The sequence below is a fragment of the Oryctolagus cuniculus genome, chromosome 6 (assembly GCF_964237555.1).
Source record: "Oryctolagus cuniculus chromosome 6, mOryCun1.1, whole genome shotgun sequence".
Taxonomy (NCBI): domain Eukaryota; kingdom Metazoa; phylum Chordata; class Mammalia; order Lagomorpha; family Leporidae; genus Oryctolagus; species Oryctolagus cuniculus.
The window spans coordinates 39,968,854-39,990,705 of NC_091437.1; the positions used below are offsets into that span (position 1 = coordinate 39,968,854).

At 39.1% G+C, this 21,852-nt stretch overlaps 1 long non-coding RNA gene across 1 annotated transcript in view; it reads right to left on the reverse strand.

Moving 5' to 3' along the window:
* Positions 1–20,874, reverse strand: part of LOC127490701 (uncharacterized) — a 149,843-nt gene extending 128,969 nt beyond the window's left edge. The window contains exon 1 of the long non-coding RNA XR_007919004.2: positions 20,676–20,874. This is a non-coding gene — a long non-coding RNA (uncharacterized lncRNA). The remainder of the gene's footprint in view (positions 1–20,675) is intronic.
* Between the last annotated feature and the right edge of the window lie 978 nt (positions 20,875–21,852).

A 21,852-nucleotide genomic window follows, 5' to 3' on the forward strand; every position in this document is an offset into this window, starting at 1 on the left:
CACAAATAATGATATTAATCTTCCACTCTGCACTAGACATAACACTAGGCAGCCTGTGAGTGATAAAAAGAAATGGGACAAGGTCTTTGCCTTCAGAAATTTTATTCTCCACGGAGTAAACACATCATGATCAGAAGCAAGTTAGAGAGCAGGTGCCTTTGACCAAGAAAGAAAAAACAAATTTGTAGCAAGTCAACGAAAGAGTTAAGAATCCAGGCAGAAGATTCAACTGGAGCAGGGTTACTGTATTGGCTCAGCTGCTGTAAGTCCGCAACAGAATGACTTTGGGCAAACACTTTCCCTTCCATAGACTCTATACCCTAACTGCCAGTAGCAGGACTCACCTCAGACAGGTGTATAAGGAGCCTAGAGCTCTGTATACAAATGCATTAGTAATGGTTGGCACAGAGTACCTGCTCAGCGCATCCTTTCCCTCAATAAATATTTACTGTGCACACATTTAGATGATGACGATGACACAAGCACTGTTCCCACGTTCATTTAGCTTACATTCTAGAAGGGCAAGATGACTGGAAGAGGATGACCCCTAATACCACTCAGAACATTGCTACATCCCAGATACAAAAATTATACACTTTTATAAATAAGTCCAATATTTTCTAATTGATAATATTTATGAAGACAATTAAGAAGAATATAATGTGTAGTCCCTGGCAGTCTACTTGGGGATAGTGCTATTTGAACTGAGATCTCAAGAGCCTGAAGAAGCCTGACAGTCACAGATCTGGAAAAAGAATATGCCCAGCAGCCTCAACTCAGTAAATGCTGCACATTACTGTTAGGATTAAAACCTGGTTCCCAGCTTCATGGAACTAAATATACCATCTGGAGGCATCTGAGAAAATGACATTCCAGAGCAGGTTGGTGAGGACAGGACCTGCTGACAAAGGGGATCAAGAGGTCAAGGATGACAATGAGTCTTACTGAGCCAAGAATATTAACAAACAACCATGCACTGTACATACACATTGTGCTTTAGATAGGGATTAGAACTCTATCACTTTCATTCATTAATATGCTACCTATTACTGCTTCCCCAGTACAATCGCAAGGTTGAATAACTGAGGGAGGGGGTCATATATCCTACAACACCTAAAATCTTCACAATATGGCCCTTGACAAAGTTTTATGGTACCAGTGCTGTGGCACAGTGAGCTAAGCCATTGTCTACAATGCCAGCATCCTATATAGGCAGAGGTTCCAGTCCTGGCAGCTCTACTGCTGATCCAGCTCCTTGCTAATGTGTCTCAGAGGCAATAGAGATGGATGAGTACTTGGGATGCTGCCACCCCATAGGAGACCAAGATGGAGTTTCAGACTCCCAGCTTTCACCTGGCCCAACCCTGGCTATTGTGGCCAATTGGCAGAATGAAACAGTAGATGCAAGATTTCTCTTTTTCTCTTCCTCTGTGTCTCTACTCTGCCTAAATCTTTTTTAAAAGAACATTGTAAAACCTAAAGCAAACACTAAAAACATGTAAATAAAAGAGAGCTAGTTATAGTAGAGAAGGCAATAAAGGAATAAAACTAGAAAGCAAGAATAAGTAAACAGTCATAAATATTTGGAAATTAAACATGCTACTACATGATGAGTGAGTCACCAAAGAAATTACAAAGTAAGTAATTTTTTTCAAATACATGAAAATGAATGTACAATATATCAAACCTTGTGGGGTACATCAAAAGCAATATTGAGAGAAGTTTATAGCATTGAATGTTCACATTAACAAAAGAAATGTCTCAAATTAAAGCTCTAGTGATGCATCTTGAAAATTTAGAAAAATAAGAACAAACTAAACCCTAAATCAGCAGAAGGCAAGAAATAGGGATTAGAGAAGAAATAAATGAAACTAAAAAAAATGCGAAGATCAAAATGTTGTTTTTTTGAGAAGACAAACAAAACAGATAAAACTCTAGCCAGACTAACAAAGGACAAAAGAGATAAAACTCAAATAACTAAAATTAGAGATGAAAAAGGAGACATTGCAACCAACACTACTGAAATATAAAGGATATTAAACTACCATGAGGGCCAGCACGGTGGCATAATAGGTGAAGCCACCACCGGCAGGACCGGCATCCCATTTGTGTGCCTGTTCAAGTCCCAACTGCTCTATTTTTGATCCACCTCTCTGTAATGGCATGGGAAAGCTGCAGGAGATGGCCCAAATCTTTGGGACCCTGCGCCAGTATGGGAGACCTGGAAGAACTTCTGGATCCTGGCTTTGAATTAGCCTAGCTCAGGCCATTTGAGGAGTGAACCAGCAGATGGAAGGGCCTTCTCTCCCTCCCTCCCTTCTCCCCACTTCCCCTCCCACTCCTTTCCTCCCTTTCTGAAACTCTGCCTTTCAAATAAATATATAAATCTTTATAAAAAGAAACTACTATGAATAACTATATGCTAATAAACTGGAAAACCTCGAACAAATGAAAAATTCCTGGATTCATATAACTTACCAAGATTAACTCAAGAAGATATATACAACCTAAAAAGACATATAACAAGAAATGAGATGGATGCACTAATCCAAAGTCTTCTGTTAAGGAAAAGTCCAGGGCCTGATGACTTTACTACTGAATTCTACAAAACTGTCAAGGAGAAAGTAGCTCCAATACTCTTTAAACTATTTCAAAATATGGAACAGGATGGAGCTCTTGCAAAGTCTTTTTATGAGGCCAGCATTACTATGATACCAAAACCAAACAAGGATGTGACATGAAAAGCGAACTACAGACTTATAGCCTTAATGAACATAAATGTGAAGATTCTCAATGAAATACTAGAAAATCAAATCCAATACCACATCAAAAAGATCATACATCATGATCAAGTGGGATTCATCCCAGAAATGGAAGGGTGGTTCAACATTTACAAATTAATAAACAGCATAAATCACATCAACAGAATGAAGAACAAAAACCAGATGGTCATGTCAATAGATGTAGAGAAAACACTTGGTAACATTCAACATCCCTTCATGATAAAACCCTCCATAAATTAGGTATAGAAGGAACATCCTTCAAAGTTATAAAGGCTATATATCACAAACAAATGGCCAATGTCATAACCAATGGAGCAGAGTTGAAAGCATTTCTCTTCAGATTTGGAAAAGAAAGATGTCTGCTTTTGTCACTCTTATTCAATATATTACTGGAAGTTTTAGTGAGAGCAATTAGGTGGGAAAAAGAAATAAAGGACACTGAAATTGGAAAAGACAAATTCAAATTACGCATATCTGAAGATGACATGATGTTGTACATAGAAAAACTTAAACACTCCACCAAAAAGCTGTTAGAATTGATAAACCAATTCAGTAAAGTTGCAGGTTCCAAAATAAACAATCAAAAAGCAGTCACTATTTTTGTATAGTAATGATGGACTCACAGAAAGAGAAATCAAGAAAGAAATCCCATTCATAATAGCTACCAAAAAAGCAAATATCCAGGAATGAATTTAATCAAAGAACTGAAAGATCTGTACAATGAAGATTACCAAACATTGAAGAAAGAAATTATCAAGGACAGAGAAAATGTAAAGATTTTCCTTGCTCATGGATCTGAATAATCAGTACCTTAAAATGTCTAAAATACCTAGAGCAAACTATAGATTCAACGCAATCCCTATCAAAACACCAACGACAATCTTTACAGAACTGTGAAAAGCAATCCTAAAATTCATATGGAATCACAAAAGACACAGAATAGCCAAAACAATCCTCTACAAGAAAAATCAAGCTCTTTAAAAATGTTTACGTCATTCACCAATTTCTTCACTGGAGTGATTGATTTGTTGTTGAATTTCTTGAGCTCCTTATAGTTTTTGGATGTTAACCCTTTATCAGTTGCGTAGTTTGCAAATATTTTCTGTCAGTTCTCTCTTCACTTTGCTGAGTACTTCTTTCACAGTGCAGAAGCTTCTCAGCTTGATATTATCCCATTTATCAATTTTGGCTTTGTCTGTGCCTCTGCAGTCTTTTCCAAGGACTCTTTGCCTACGCCAATGTCATATAGAGTTTCCTCCATGTTCTCTAAAAATTTAGTGGTATCAGGTTATAGATTTTGGTCTTTGAACCATATTGAGTGGATTTTTGTGTAAGGTATAAGGCTATAAGGTAGGGGTCTAGTTTCATACTTTGGCATGTGGAGATCCAGTTTTTCCAGCATCATTTGTTAAAGACACTGTCCTCGCTCCATGGATTGGTTTTAGCTCCTTTGTCAAAGATAAGTTGGTTATAGATGCATAGATTGCTTTCTGGAGTTTATATTCTGTTCCATTGGTCTACAAGTCAGAGTAAATTCAAATGGCCAACAGACACTTTCAAAAATGCTCAGGATCACTAGCCATCATGGAAAAGCCAATCAAAAGCACAACAAAATTTCACCACACTCACATGTGTGGTGTGAGTAAGGCTCACATACAGAAATCAACAAATGACAATGGCTGGCGAAGATGTGGGGAAAAAGGTAGCCTGGTCCACTGTTAGAGGGAATGTAAACTGGAGCAACCACTATCAAAGACAGTATGGAGATACCTCAGAAATCTGAGTATGGACCTACCATGTGATCCAGCCATCCCACACTCCTGGGAATTTACCCAAATCAAAATAAATCAGTATATGAAAGAGTTATCTGCACCCTCCGTGTTCATTACAGCACAATTAACAATAGCAAAGAAATGGAATGAACCCAGATGTCCATGAACTGTTGACTAAAGAAATTATGTAAGTACTACTACTCAGCTATTGAAGAAAATGAAATCTGTCTTTTTCCAACAAGAAGGTTGCAACTGGAAACCATTATACTTAGTGAAATAAGCAAGACCCAAAAAGACAGATATATGTTTTCCCTGATTTGATGTAACTAATAAAACACCTGAAATGTAAAGTATTGTAGTGAAATAAACATTCCAAGAATAGATGATTGTTTATAGCCCTCGTCTCCTCTATTGAGGAAGACTGTTTTGTTTTGATTTGTTTTCATACTATTTATTGTACTCCTTTACTTAGAGTAGGGTTAACTATGTGATCATTGAGTGCACTGAAAATAGATCATGGTAAAATTAAGAATGGCAATCCAAGAGGGTGGAGGAGGAAGGGTTGGAGTGTAGGCAGGAGAAATTTGACTATGTCCTTAAATCTGTGTAAACAAAATACAACTTAAATAAATAAAAAAAAATCAAGCTTGAGGCATCACAATACCTGATTTCCAAGCAAACTACAAAGCTACAGTAATTAAAACAGCTTGCTACTTGCATAAAAACCTATACATAGATCATTGGAATGGAATAGAGTTCAGAAATTAATCCACATACAAACATCCAACTGATTTTTTTAAGATTTATTTTATTTATTTGAAAGATAGAGTTACAGAGAGAGGTAGAGACAGAGAGAGGGGTCTTCCATCTGCTGGTTCACTACCCAGATGGCACAATGGCCAGAGCTGCACTGATCCAAAGCCAGGTGCCAGGAGCTTCTTCCAGGTCTCCCACATGGGTGCAAGGGCCCAAGAACTTGGGCCATCTTCTACTGCTTTCCCAGGCCATAGTAGAAAGCTGGATCGGAAGAGGAGCAGCCAGGACTAGAACCGGCGCCCATATGGGATGGGGGTGCTTCAGGTCAGGGCTTTAACCCTCTGCACCACAGTGCTGACCCTGCCAACTAATTTTTGACAAAAGTGCTCAGACCATATAATGGAGTAAGGATAGTCTTTTCAACAAATGGTGCTAAAAAATGGATTTATTTATGTAGAAGAATGAAATTGGAGTCATACCTCTAACCATATACAAAAGTCAACTCAAGATGGATTAAATTTCTAAATTTAAGACTTGAGACTATGAAGTTATTGGAAAAAAATGTAGAGGATACACTCTAAGATACTGGTGTAATGACTTTTTGGACAAGACCCCTAAGCGCAGATAACAAAAGCAAAACTGGATAAATGCAGTTATATCCAACTCATAAGCTTTTGTACAACAAAGAAAAAATCAATGGAGTGGAAAAACATCTAACAGAATGTGGAAAAAGTATTTGCAAACCGACTGATAAAGGATTAATATCCCAGCATCACTAGCAAGTTAAAAAACTCAACTACAAATAACCAACTAATACAGTTTAGAAATGGGTAAAGCACTCCCATAGACAGCTCTCTAAGTGGGAAATACAAATGTCCAAAACATATATAAAAAACTGATCATCACTGGCCAGTAGGGAAAAAGGCAAATCAAAACCACAATGAGATATCATCTCTAATCTGTCAGAAAGGCTAAAATCCAAAACAGAGAGAGTAACAAACGCTGGCAAAGATGTGGACAAAGGCAAACTCTTGTACACTATTGGTGGGGATATAAGTTAGTGCAGCCACCATAGAAAACCATGTGGAGATTTCCTAAAAAAAATCAGAAATAGACTTGCCATACGATCCAGCAATCTCACTACTGGGTATATATCAAAAAGACTTGAACACAATGTATCAATGGGATACCTGCACCACTATGCTCATAGCAGCACTATTCACAACAGCCAAAATTTGGCATTAGCAAGGTGTTCATCGCAGATGAATGGATAAAGAAAATGTAGCATATATACAAAATGAAGTATTATTCAGAAGAAGAAGAGAAGAAAGAGGAAGAGAGGAAGAGAGAGAGAGGTGGAGCAGGAAGAGAGAGAAGGAGAAGGTTCTCCAAATGTGGAAAAATTGTAACTCTTGTGCATTGCTAGTAAAAGCATACAATCACTGTGAGAAACAGTATGGCATTCCTCAAACAGTACAACATTAGATCACCATTAGATCCTGTGACTCCATCCCTGTATATATAAGCTAACAGAATCAAATGCAGGGACTTGGAGGTATCTGTACACCTGTGTTCATAGCAGCACTAGTTGTAACAGCCAAAAGGTGGAAGCAACCCCAGCATCCAATGATGGGTAACTAGATAACCAAAATGAAGCATGTGTACACAAAGGAAAGTGTTCAGTCTTAGAAATTAAGAAACAAGCTACACTAAAATATATAAATCTTGATGTTATTCTAAGTGCAGTCAGTCACAGAATGATAATTGTTCTATGACCTCATTTTTATGAGATACTTAAAATAGTTAAATTCACTGAGATAAGAAAATTAGTGGTTACTGGGACTGGTGGCACAGTGTTTCAGTTCGGGTGATGAAAAAATTATGATGATGGTCGGACAAGAATGTGCTTAATTCCAATGTACTGCATGCTTAAAATGATTAAAAGTCAATTTCATGAGATACATATTTTTAACCAGAATAAAAACATAACCTTGCTGTTCACAGAGAAAAAAAAAATGAACTTCTACCATTTGCAACAAAATGGACACAACTGGAGAACACCATGTTGAGTGAAGTAAGCTGGACCCAGAAAGACAAATACCGCAAGTTCACCCTTGTATGTGGGAGCTAAAATTTCAAAAACAAACAAAAAAGAACAAGAAAGAAAGAGATGTCTGTGTGTATCAGCATTGCTGAAATATAGTGTTGTACAACTTTTATACTTTGTCAAACCAGTGGCTAAGAATGTTCTAGTGCCAGCGCCGCGGCTCACTAGGCTAATCCTCCACATAGCGGTGCTGGCACACTGGGTTCTAGTCCCGGTCGGGGTGCCGGATTCTCTCCCGGTTGCCCCTCTTCCAGGCCAGCTCTCTGCTGTGGCCAGGGAGTGCAGTGGAGGATGACCCAAGTACTTGGGCCCTGCACCCCATGGGAGACCAGGATAAGTACCTGGCTCCTGGCTTCAGATAAGCACGGTGCACCAGCTGTGGTGGCCATTGGAGGGTGAACCAACGGCAAAAGGAAGACCTTCCCCTCTGTCTCTCTCTCTCACTGTCCACTCTGCCTGTCAAAAAAAAAAAAAAAAAAAAAAAAAAAGAATGTTCTAGTACTATAGTTTTAAATGATCTGTGGTTACTTTAAAAATATTGTACATGGTTGAAATCGTCATTTTTGCACTCAATTATTGCTTATAACTGTTGTTTGTATTCCCACTAAACTGGGGTCTTTTGCTTTATGCTTTTAAGCCTTTCCACTGTAACGTAAATTTAAAATATATTATTTTGAAAACATTTTTTAACTTTTATTTAGTAGATATAAATTTCCAAAGTACAGTTTATGGATTACAATGGCTTCCCCCCGCCATGACTTCCCATCCTCCCACAACCCTCCCATCTCCTGCTCCCTCCCCCATTCCATTCACATCAAGATTCATTTTCGATTCTCTTTATATATAGAAGATCAATTTAGTATATATTAAGTAAAGATTTCATCAGTTTGCCCCCACTCAGAACACAAATTGCCAAATACTGTTTGAGCACTAGTCATATCATTAATTCACATTGAACTACACATTAAGGACAGAGATCCTACATGGGGAATAAGTGCACAGTGACTCCTGTTGTTGACTTAACAATTTGACACTATTGTTTAAGGTGTCAGCAATCTCCCCAGGCTTCCATGGCCGTGGCAACTCATTTCGAAAACTTTTTAAACAAGAAAGAAAGGGAGAAGGAAGCAAGATGGCAGGGGGAAGGTGGAGGGAGTAAGGTAGGGAGGAAAGGATTATCATTTTGTTTCTAGAACTATATCTACAAATCAGGTTGATTCTATTAAAAAAAACTGCTTAAAAATTACAATTTTAAAAGCACACTGTAAACTTTAAAACAAGCACTAAAAACATGCAAAATAAAGAGTTATAGTTACAGTGGAGAAGGATAAAACGCTAAAAAGATAAAGGCTTATCTGGGCAAGCTCCAGTAGAGCGCACATTTCCAGCGCAAAAGTCTGGAGACATCCACCTTGTTCTATCTCCAGGGTAGAACATCTAAGTCAGAGTATCTGGTTGAATCTCACTGTGCATTGGCGTATTAATGAATTAACTGTCTCAGAAGTAGCTTTTGCAGTAAGTAATTAAGAAGAATATTATTAAGAATAACTAATAATTCCTCCCTCACTCTACAAACAAGGAAGTTAAAGACTTACGTAAGTGAAGTCTAGAATCGGGTTTCCCATGGATCCTACCAGACTCCAATCTGGAGTGCCTTCCTGCCAGCTACAACAACCCTCAGTTATTAAGGGTGCCTTCTGTCGGTGCCATCAGCTAAGCCCCAGCTAAGCCTCAGGTCTTCAATCACTGGCACATGGTCCTAATTCATCACCATATGGCAGGACGTTTGATGAACCCCCTGCTCTCACTCAGTCACAATTCTGTGCAGTCACGAAAGAACAAATGAGAAGATCTGCAGGTATTTGTTAATGATCATTCCCACCCAGCAATCACTGGATATCCCATGCTGAGACCCATGGTTATACCTTCTGAAAACTTCCTCTTCCACTCAGTTCATCACATAGAGAAGGGAAAAGTCCTACTCCTTTGGAGTTAATTTCTTCTTTGTGTATATTAGAAATTTTAGGTAGGAAAAAATATTTTTAAATCCTGCATATATTAGAGACAGAATGAGGATATACCACCCAAAACAGCAAAATAAGGGTCAGGAGTCAGAGTGAAGACAGTGGAACTGGTAGGTAACCGTTTGAGATCTCAAGATCAGGATTGGCAAGTACCTCCTCTGCCACTCACTCAACAGCTCTATGACCTTAGATCACCTGAACTCTGAGAGCCATAGTTCCTTCACCTGAGACAGCACTGCCACATTTCAGAGTTCTCACAAACACTAAATTAACTAGAGCCATTTGTGCAAAGCACTCATGAAGGATCTGGTTTTGTTTTTTTTTTTTTAAGATTTATTTTATTTATTGGAAAGACAGAGTTACAGAGAGAGGTAGAGACAGAGAGAGAGGTCTCCCATCCTCTGATTCACTCTCCAGATGACTGCAACGGCTGGAGCTCTGCTGGTCTGCAGGCAGCAGCCAGGAGCTTCTTCTGGGTCTCCCATGTGGGTGCAGGGGCCTAAGGACTTGAGCCATCTTCCACTGCTTTCCCAGGCCATAGCAGAGAGCTGCATCGGAAGTGGAACAGCCGGGACTAGAACTGGTACCCATATGGGATGCCGGTGCTTCAGGCCAGGGCTTTAACCCACTGTGCCACAGCACCAGCCCCAGGATCTGTGTTCATAGAACACACCTATTGGGGTTATCACTGTGGCGTAGTGGGTAAAGCTACAGTCTGGATTGCCAGCAATCCATATGGGCTCTGCTTCAAGTTCCAGCTGCTCCACTTCCATTCCAGCTCCCTGCTAATGTGTCTGGGAAAGCAGCATAAGATGTCCCAAGTGACTGGGCACCTGTACTCACATGGAAGACCCAGAAGAAGCTCTTGGTTCCTAGCTTCGGATCCGCCCAGCTCTGGCTGTTGCGGCCATTTAAGGAGTGAACCAGCAGTTGGAAGACATCTCTCTCTCTGCCTCTGTCTCTTCCTCTCTGTAACTCTGCATTTCCAAAAAATAAATAAATCTAAGAAATAGAAAACAAGTACTAATAAAAGAAAAAAATGATGATATCTCAGCTTTGACCATTACCAACCAGATAGCTCTGCTTAATAGGGCATCACTTATAAAATAACAGCAGTAGCAGCAGCCTAGCTTACAGAGTTGTCATGAGGACTAAATGAAATAGGAAAAATAAACTACTTAGTAAAGATCCTGGCATTTATTCATAGGTCACTAAATGTCATCAATGTACATCAAATTTTTTTAAAAAGCTATCAATACCTACTTAGCCAACCTCACAGCAATTTTGAAAATTTTTTCAGAAAGCATATGGATATAAAATGCCTTTGTCACACTAAAAATCGACATGTATATTGCAGACTGTCTGGATTACTACCCAGCAGAGAAAGCCTGCCTAATGTCTGTTTACACGGCCTCAGATTTGTAGATCTTTCATGGGGGTTGAATGCTTCTGTGGCCAGCTCTGATGTGAAACTAGGGATTAATTAACCTGTGATCTACAAGCTTGAATTATCATTCTCAAGTGTCACTTAATATTTGCCAATGACTCCTAAAAACCATATGGCCCAGCTGAAGCATTTGGGATAGAAACATATGGGCAGAGTGAGTCTGCTGTGTTATTCCACTCCCCTGATTAGGCTTGTAGAAAGCGCTCCAGCCTGTGGAGCTGAGATTTGGCAAGCTTCCGGAATGAAAACTTCAACTTTACAGCTTCAACACACACAGGCACATGACTGTGCACGGTGCCCATATATGTGCACAAGCTCTCACCAGAATGGTAGGCTAAGCAGTGTAATGTATTGGAGATAACACAGGCCATAAGCTCAAATATATTATTGCAGGTTCCTTCACTCACTGGTTTGATAAACTTAGCCAACGTGTGACTCAAATTCTTCACTTACATGAGAATAACAAAATCTACCTGGGAGGGTTGTGGAAAGGCTAAGAGATTAAATACGTAGACACCTAGTCAACATTGATAATCAATATAAAGTTATCACTGAGTTTGTACTATCAGGTTTTAAATGATCCTTGTTATTTTTTATTACGAGACCCAAAGTAATTTAGTGAATTGTAAGATTCAATATTCATAAAACAAGGCTCACATATTCCACGCCATATATTCATTCTTACAACTAATATTTAGTCAGTAGTTCTTGTGTACCAAGGACTGAGCTACTTCTTGGGAAAACAATGATAAACAATAAACACATGGTTCTTTCCATAACAGTCCTTACTGTTCAAGGAAAGACAAACATTACACAAGGATTTAAATGATGACATAGTGTAAGTAGTATAAGAGAAAGTGCAGAAGCTATAAAGGAAGAACCTATTTTGGAATGAAATATCAGGGAATGACATTCAAAGCTGATATTTAAGCGTAGGTCAGAAAATGAACAGGAGCAAAGCAAAGTTTGACATGAAGAATGTCAAACAGAAAGAACATGTATAAAAGCCTAACTGGGGACTCACTCGTTTTCTAACAGATAGTTAATGGGGTTCAAGTACCCTGTAGGCCCTGCGGATACAGTGATGGCAAGACATACAATTTGAGACTGAGTTTTGCTATTAGTAGAGGAACAATCATGTAGAAAATACTTTTAAATCATTTAGCAGAGGGCCCAGAACAAAGGCAATACTCCTTATATAGTTAATCATAATGAAGATCATGATGAGAATTATAATAGCAATAGTACTTCCCCCTGGGGCAAAACAGCTCTGTCCATTCCAAACAAAGCCATGGAAGAGCTTTTACGGCTTACTTGAAGAAAAAATTACAACTTCCTATTTTAGCAAAGAATTCCTGCCGGGGTTCCCATCAGATTCTGAAGAACCTGCTTACTGCTGAGACTTAATTCAGATGTAACCACTTAGTGGAGGGGAGATTTGGTGTGAGGTCAGTGAAATGACAATCCACATCTCTCATCTCTTTCCCAATCTGGAATAATGACAGAAGGGTTTACCCACCAGAGGTTCTGAGTGTCTCACTTATCCAAGGGTGCCTAGGATCACTTGGCAAGGCTACATTAAGAATGATACCAGTCAGGCCGGGGCTGTGGTGTAGTGGGTTAAAGCCCCACTATGCAGCTCTGGCATCCCATATGGGCACTAGTTTGAGTCCTGGCTGTTCCACTTCCGATCCAGCTCTTGCTGTGACCAGGGAAAGCACATAGAAGATGGCCCAAGTCCTTGGGCTCCTTTGCCCACAAGGGAGACACAGAAGAAGTTTCTGACTCCTGGCTTCGGATCAGCCCAGCTCCGGCCATTGAGGCCATTTGGGGAGTGAACCAGTGCATGGAAGACCTCTCCCTCTCTGCTCTCTCTGCCTCTCTGTAACTCTGCCTTTCAAATAATAATAAGTCTTAAAAAAAAGATGCCAGGCTCCCACATGGCCTCCCCCACAGTGGACAAGTCTACTCTTGTCAAAACCATCCTGTCTTGCTGAGGCCTGAAGTGCCAGGGCCTCTGGTTCTTCAGCTTCAAGCAGTCATCTTCCTGCAGTCATTTGGCAGCAAGCATCAGGCACTCAGCAAATAAACCTTTTTCCTTTATTTGGAATTAAACCTTTGAATATCCCATTGCCATTTCCTTGAAGCAAGTGAAGAAACTGGACCCTAGACAGAGGTGGTGACACACTCAAGGACCTGGCAGCAAAATATCCAGAACCAGAATTGTGATTTCTTCTCTCGGCCCTTCTATCTCCCAACCCACACCCTCTGAGTCATTTTTGTTATTTTTCAGGTTACTTCTCCACCGTGGGACAAGAGGAAACGTTTACACTGCTATTTCAGCAATGGCCATTGAGACCCAAGCAAGGGCTAAAAGGAAAAAAAAAAAAGGTACTCAGATTAAGCAGCAACTTTCCTGGTACGGGCTCCTTCCCAGCAGGTTCATTCCAAGACCATGAAAAGCTGTCTTGTGGAATCAACAACTGCCTGGTAATAAGCAGGGGGAGCAGCATCTGCTAAGACAGCATCTGCGAGGCACAATCATCCAAGTTTTAAGGACTTCTCATTGCTGCTGGTTCCTATCACTGAAATCCACTGTGGAACTCAGCCACTGCCTCAGAAGAGAACTCTTCTCAAGACGGGGGGAAGGACCCTCCAGCGTTTTCTCCCTGGGCCTTTCTGTGCTCTCTTGACAGTGCAGACAATGAGGCTCTTTGCTTTGGCAAGCAAATTTCTAGTACATTTCATCTCTTTGTATTTCATACTCTAACAGTAGTATCCTTTTCCATTTCTGTATGATCTATTTATTTATTTGCAAAGCAGAGTTAGAGGGAGGGAAGGAGGGAGTAAAGGAGGTGAGGAGATGGAGGGGTAAGGGGGAGAGTGTTGAGAGGCTCTCCATCTACTGATTCACTCCCCAAATGGCCAAGAAAAGCCAACTGTCAGCCAGGCTGAAGCCAGGAACCTGGAGCACCGTCCTGGTCTCCCATCTGAGTGCAGGGACCCAAGGACTTATAAGGGAGCTAGATCAGAAGTGAAGCAGCAAGGACTGGATCTGGCACCCAAATGGGGTGCTGGCATTCCAGGTGGGGGATTAACCTATTGCAACACCATGCAGGCCCCATTAGGGTTCTTTAAAAAAAACAGATTTGTAAAATGACACTGAATCAACTATTCCTTAGGTTTAAAATTGGATGTAAACAATGCTAGCTATCAGCTTGCCATCAGCTACTCCTCTAGAATCTGTAGACTTCTTTTTAGCTGTCCCATCTGGAACTTATGTATTTCCCAATCTTTCTGATAAGACAGTAGAAAGAATGGAATGCAGACTATTTCTTTCCTATGAGGCAAAAGTGAGCTTGAGGACCTCACATTCTAAGTGTAGCTCTGCCAATTCAGCTGATCCAATTAGCTTAAACAAATCTCCTCTCCCCTCAACCTCAGTATCATTATAAATAAAAACACCATTTTGCTTCACCTATATCCTGCTTTTCCCTTCATTAATATCAACACTTCAGGATGCATCATTTTCATGTAAATATCCTGACTTCCTCTGAAAACTAGAATATCAAGTCACATGGGTGGTTAATAATTCCATATAGTAACCCATGAAGCTCTATAGTCCCTTGCCCAGGACATAAGGGTCCAGTGCCCTCTGCACACTGCAGCACTCGCCAAGTAGATATCCCTCAGCTAGGGTATCCTGAGGACCCACGAAGTCTTTGATTTTCTGAGCCTGTACTCAGTGACCAACAACTGCACCAAGCAATGCATCTCCTATTATGGCATAAATTAAACAACCCTGAAACAGTACTGGATGTATTTGGTGCTGTGTAACTTTCCCTGACATCTCCAACAACAGCACACCTACAGATTCCCAGACATCTGGGCAACATTCTGACCTTCAGATAACAAAGTCTTTCACTGAGGCTTTTGATTCCAATCAAACCATATAAGCTGTTAATAGTTCTATTATATTGCTAAAAATACACCTGCTTGTCAAAGTCAACTGGACATTTCAATCTGAATAGTCTTAGAATTCCAATGTAAGAAGGGCCACTTATCCTTGTAACTCACTCTGCTCTAGATGGAGACTTTGCAAATGTCTGAATGCATTTCTACTGAAGCCAGTGACACTGCCATTATATCCAACTGCTGTAGAGGACACTTCTCAAGGTCACCAATGCTTATCAAGCACTCATGACATGACTTATTCTTTTGAATCTCATGCTTAACGGCCCAATTAACATTATATTGACATAATTTTTTTTCTTAACTGCCTAACTCACTAGTGGATTCTAAACTCACTATTTTGAATTCTTGGAAATATTACTAATCATAGGTGCATTAATCACTCTGTCTCTCCCAGTCTGCTGTTCTGACTTTTAAATATAATAATAAAAATAATAGCTGCAACAACAACAAAAAACTAGCTGGGTCTTGCCAACTAGGTAAGAGAAGCAAGTTTAATTCTAGGACCTTGGCTTCAGCCTGGCCCAGTGCTAGGTCTTGCAAGCATCTGGGAAATGAATCCACGGAATGAAGATCTCACTCTGTTTCTATCTTTGTCTTTCAAGCAAATAAAATAAATATTAAAGTTTAAAAGAGAAGTCATATAATACTTTGTAGGCTCCACATAAATGTCCATATGGTATTTATAGTATTGTTAAATGTTGGCAGTGATACCACATAGATTCTCAACTTGCTTCTTGCTTATTTTTACCACTCTTTAATAGCATCACATTTTCTTCTCAAGGTTTTAGATTTTTTTATTAGTAAAACATCAAACTGAATCAACACTTCACATTTCAGCACGTAATCAATCAATCTGAAAATTTGGTAAAACCCAGACTTCTGACCTCTACCCATCAAATTCTGATTTTGCAAATGGAGATTTAGTTTCCTTTCAGGTTATATATTAGCAAGAAATAGAATTATAACCAGAGCCAGAACTTGAACCCTGGAACTCAGACATGGGATGTAGATATTTCAAGTGGTATCTCAATCACTATACCAAACACCTGCCCCTGCTATATACTTCCTTAATTACCACCACCATTCTGTGAATTGTCTGTAGTCTCCACTTCACAGATGAGAAAATGTTAAGAGGCAGAAGCGGGCACAAGGTTCATTTAATGAGGAACTGACCCTGGATTCAAACTTTTATTTTTTAAATGTCCCAGCATTTGTTAGCATTAAAGGATCACCCTTTCATGGAGCAAAGACACCCCCCCCACACACACACACAACTGGAAAAAAACAGTATTTGGAAAAAAAAATCTGTCTCTATACTTTTATATCCAAGGTTTTTTAAATTTACTGCTTTCTTAAACTTCAGCAACAAATGCAGAAACCAACCTATCTATATCAGATTGGTCAAAAAGTCTATTTTTATTCCTCATTGCTATGTGTAAGATACCTCGTTATACATTTGGAGGCTGTTGTTTGGATTTAGTATTTTAAGTAGTGTTCCCTTATTGTATTTGAGGCTTCAGGCTATGTTAGCAAATAGTATAATTTTAGAGATGTGAAGAAATGAAAATGCCATGTGGTTTGAGAATAATATGATAAAAAGTAAATTCTCATTATTCAAATAGATTTCCTTCTAAAAAAGGCTACTGATAACAATTATCATCAATCACTAGCAACACTTTTTGAGGGCATATTATCTTCGAAGAATTAAACGAAGCATTTCATAAGACATTATCTCCCATAATCCTCTTATATCAGTACCATATTGTCAATAGGTAAATCAACTTTCAGAAGTTAAATAAATCACCAAAAGCAACAGTATGTATAAATTACAACTCAAGGACCCAATCCCAGAAGACTACTCCAGGCCTTAGATATTAACATCATATTCTACTGTTTCACAAACCAATGACCTCCACTACCCTGCCCAAGCCTCCAGAGCTCCTCTTGAAAGTCCAAATATCTAGGCTGATATGGAAAGGCACTGGAGTATTTCCGTAGTCTAACCTGCCCAGAGATATTCCGTGTGAATTCCTTTCATGCTGCTTCCATTCCAGATGGTTTATGTGTCTATCTATTAAATATTTGCCAACTGCCAACAACCTCTAATGTATCCTTTACTGATAATGTAACATTTCCCTCTACTGTCTCACTGCAACCCAACTGTATTCAGTTCATTGAGCGTTTCAAGCCATGGTAATAAATAATAAAAATAATCCTCTTCATCATTGGTATTATGGTGATGATGTGTGAACACTCTCAATGTCTGAATCTCATCAGGGAAGTCAGCAGGATTTCTGGGATACTTGATTTAGCCATGTTTTTGGTTCTTGATCTCTGTACTGCTTCTATGAGCACCAGATGCAGAGCCTTTTTAGGATGCACATCAATGAGATCAATGATAGAAGGATACATCAATGAGACTCTTAATCTAAGGAGAGAATGGGATGCAAAAATTTAAGTCATAAAGTATGACATGAATTATAGTTTCAAATTCTGTGTCTGAGTTGAAGCTTCCATGAATTTCCATAACTCTTCTTGTCTGTACACTTGATTGGCACCTGTATTCATTGTCTTGGGCTGCTGGCATTTTTCCCATGTGTTCATATCATAAGCTCACTTCAGAAATCAGAAATTCCCTGAAAGTTGGAATTAAACTTTTGATTTCTTAAATGAACAGTCCCTACACCAAACTCTCTGAATCCATTGTACCATCTGTTCCCCATCCTTCTCCACACAGCACTAGAGTATGTTCAGGACATATTAAGAAATTTGACTATATACCTAAAACTTCTCCAGGAAAGAATGTCTTAAAGAGGAATGTGACTCAAAAGCAAAAGGGAAATATAAAAGGAAAAATAAAAATAATTTTTACTGTAAAAAACAAATTCTCTAATAAATCTGTGGGACATTTGAGCAAATAGGAAAATGGGCAAAGGCATTACAAAGAAAGTAACATGAAAAGTTGTTCAGCTTCAATTTTATTTAAAGAAAGGCGAATTTTAAAATTATTTGATATTTTCCACATACCTAATAAAATACTTGAAATTTTTTTGATGTTCACTATTGACAAAATTATCAGTTTGTGTATTCCAATTCATGTATTAGTATGACCCATTAGAAATATTGGTACATTTATACAGTCCCCTGCATTTGTTATCGCATATAGGATAAATTGGTATTTATCAATATGACATGGAAGACCATGTCAAAATATTCATAAAAATTCTGAATTTATACATGTTTAATAGTTCTATAGTTATCAACTCTCCTATGGCTATCCTTTTACAAAAATGCTAAACATAAAAAGAAATAGCTGGGGCCAGTGCCATGGCTCACTTGGTTAATCCCCACCTGCGGCGCAGGCATCCCATATGGGCACTGGGGTCTAGTCCCTCTTACTCCTCTTCCAGTCCAGCTCTCTGCTGTGGACTGGGAGGGCAGTGGAGGATGGCCCAAGTGCTTGGGCCCTGCACTCATATGGGAGACCAGGAGGAAGCACCTGGCTCCTGGCTTTGGATCGGCGCAGTGCCAGTCGTAGCAGCCATTTGGGGAGTGAACCAATGGAAAGATCTTTCTCTCTGTCTCTCTATGACTCTACCTGTCAAGTTAAAAAAAAAAAGAGATGAATTTATAATAAAAAAAAATAAAGAAATAGCCATGGCCAGCATTGTGCCATAGTGGTTTCAGTTTCCACTTGAAATGCTGCTTTCCTTTATTGAATTACCTATTCATATATTGCCTGCTCCACTTCCAACCCAGCTTCATGCTAATGTGCCTGAGAAGGCAGAGGAAGACAGCTGGAGTACTTTTGCCCCTGACACCCGCACCCATGTGGGAGACCTGAAGGGAGTTCTAGGTTCCTGTCTTCAGCCTGGCCCAGCCCTGCCTGTCATGGTCCTTTAGGAAGCAAACCAATGACTAGAAGATACCTCTTTGCCTCTTCTTCTCTTTCTCTGTGCCTTCAAATAAATAAATCTCTTCTTTTAAAAAAAGGAATATCTGCTAAAAATTGGTTCAATGGTCAAAACTGCAAATAATCTACATAAATTTATAAATCTATCCATAGATAGCTAGTTAAAAACATATTCTACTATACCTAGATTAGGAATCAAAAATACTTTCTGTAAACCTCCAACTATTAAATATTTTAAGCTTTAAAGTCCATAAATCTGTTATAACTACTCAACTCTGCAGAAAAGCAGGCACAGATAATATATAAATGAATGGATCTGGCTATGTTGCAATAAAATTTTATTTACAAAAATAAGTGGGAAGACAGAGTTGACTCAATGGTCACAGTTTGTCAATCCTCAACCTAAATGAAAGGAAATTTAAATGAGAAAATATTTGTAAATACTAAACCAATGCCTGTCCCAGTGGTAAGTTATATTTTTCCAAATTCTGTCTCTGTTTTCATCCCTGAGAAAGAGAGTAAGTTAAGTCTCTTCCAGGAGGAAGAGCTAGAGACAGAGCAGAAGGCCCTGTCAAAGGAGGATGAGAAGAGAGGAGGAGAAGACCCTTCCAGGTCCAAAAGTTGACAAAGGAGGGAGAAGTGGAGATTGGGAAGCAAGCAGTTAGAAAACGGGGCTCTTTATCTCCCTCCTTGGGTCATAAATCCCTGAGAAAGGGTTATTAGAAAAGAAGAAAAACCTAAAAGAAGAAACAGCAGGTGATCAGTTCCTCGTTTAGAATTTCAAAAGATGTTGAGGCATTTGGGCTGGTGGTTAAGCTGCCCATAAGTTTTATGTAAGCCCGTGTCTTGCTTCAGAGTGGGTTTGATTCCTGGTTGTGGCTCCTGCTAATGCAGATCCTGAGAAGCCATAGTGATCGCTCATGTAATTGCGTCCCTGCCTGAACTAAGGCCTGAACTAAGTTCTTAGATCCCAACATTGGACTTAGCCCTGTCCCAGCTGTTGCAGGGCACTTAGGGGAGCGAATCTGAGGATGGGGGCTTTCTTTGAGTCCTTCTCTCTGCCTATACAACTCTCAAATACATAAATAATACAAAGGAGACTTCCATGTTATGTAGGACCACATCAGTTGGTGTGGAAGTAGGAAAATAAAAAGGATGACACAGGACAGAGAGGGTGAAGTACTTATTCAGCACTGTTGGTCAGTATCCCTACAATACCACCACCAAGCACAGTCAATTGTCAATCTTTTTTGATTCTGTATTTCCAACTCTTGCTAACATGTATCAGTAACCCTGCAATCCATGCTCAATGCGATACACAGTAATTTTATAAAATGCACACAGTGGTGAAATATTGAGGCACCCAACATTCACATTCCCATCTAAAGTAAAAAAAAAAAAAAAAAAAAAAAAAAAAAAAGCCTTGCTTCAACTCTGATGCTGTAAACAAGTATCATTTTCATAGTTCATTTAGCACCACATTTTCTACATTTTTCTGCCTTTTGTTAGTGAATCTGAAGTTTAAATAGTCTCTACGTATGATACCCAGTGCTGTCATTTGTAAGCACAGAAAATGCACCTTACGGGAAAATGTATGTATTAGATAAGCTTTATTTAGGCATGAGTTGTAGTGAGTCCAATGCTAATGAATCAAAAATGTATATTAAATAATGTCTTTGAATAGAAACATCCCTAATGTAGGTTATATAATGCAATGTAAGTTAACAAAAATATTCTTACCAGAGGCTAACATAACCCTACCTCTATCTATCTTATTCTTAGAAGCCACTGTTCAATATTCTCCAAGTCAGGGCTCACCATGAATTTACAGAATACAGATACTATAAATGAGAATCCACTGTAAAATAGAAAAGAATCGTAAGTTTTATGTAACTTACAGGAATATACAACATCACTGTTACAGCTTGGGTATGTTTTCAGCATGTTTTCCAAGGGTTCCTGTGATGCAGGCTTGGTCCCCCGGGTGGTATTTTTGGGAAGTGGTAGGAAATTTTGAAGAGAGATCCATAGGTCAACTGGAGGCATGATCTCAGAAGTCATTCTGAAACTTCAGTATCTCTTTTGCTTCTGTTTTGGTGACAGGATCTCTCCAGCACACATGTGGTTCTGCCTCTGTGATGTCATTCATTAAGTGGTCCTCACCAGACACAAGCCAATGCTAATGTCTTGCCCTTGAATCTTCAGAGCTATAAGCTCAATGTCTCTTTATAAAGTTACTCAACCTCATATATTTCATCATAGCGACAAAAACTAATAAAATTACTGAGATGAGGAGATGAGAATCCATCAGTTTCTTCCATTAGATTTTTGTAAGACCAGTTGAGAAGTCACCTACCACAGAGTCTTGGGAGATAGCAGCGTGCAATGTAATTCAGGGCCCAGAAGGAAAATGTGGCCATCTTTGAAGTCACTGTCACTGACCACAGGGGAGGAGGTCTAAGACAGCAAAGATACTTGCCTGGGTTCTGGTCTAATCAGATGCATCTCATTGAACACCTGCATAGAGTTCTCAGGACCCACTCTAGACTAACCAAGACTGCTCAAAATAAAGGTTCACAAAAACCTGGTAATGACGTAAGGAGCTCCCACGGTCATTCTGAGTCCTAATTGCTTTCTGACGCAACAAAATCCATCCTGTGGAACAACTTTAAAAAACCCCAAAAGACCAAGCATTTACTCTAACGAGATGAAATTCCTCAAAGAGAGACTATGTAAAATCAAGAGGAACCATCTTAAATCCAAAGGGGTTAAATCCAAAGTGTTGACATTTTATCTCATTTATCCCAGTCCAGTCACTCCATCTACGAGCAGAGTGGGGCAGGTTCATCAGAAAAGTTAGTTGAACTACAGATATTTTCAAAAACTAAAAATCAATTATTTTTAAGTTATAGAAAGCTCATAATTCCACAATTCTGTGAAGTATTTCAAGGAGGGAAGTAATTCTACAATGCTAACTTAAAAATGTTAAAATACATTTTTTAAAATGTAAAAAAAATACAGTTTCAGGACATACATAATACATACTATGGCTTCAGTGTTTCTTATCTGCAGAAT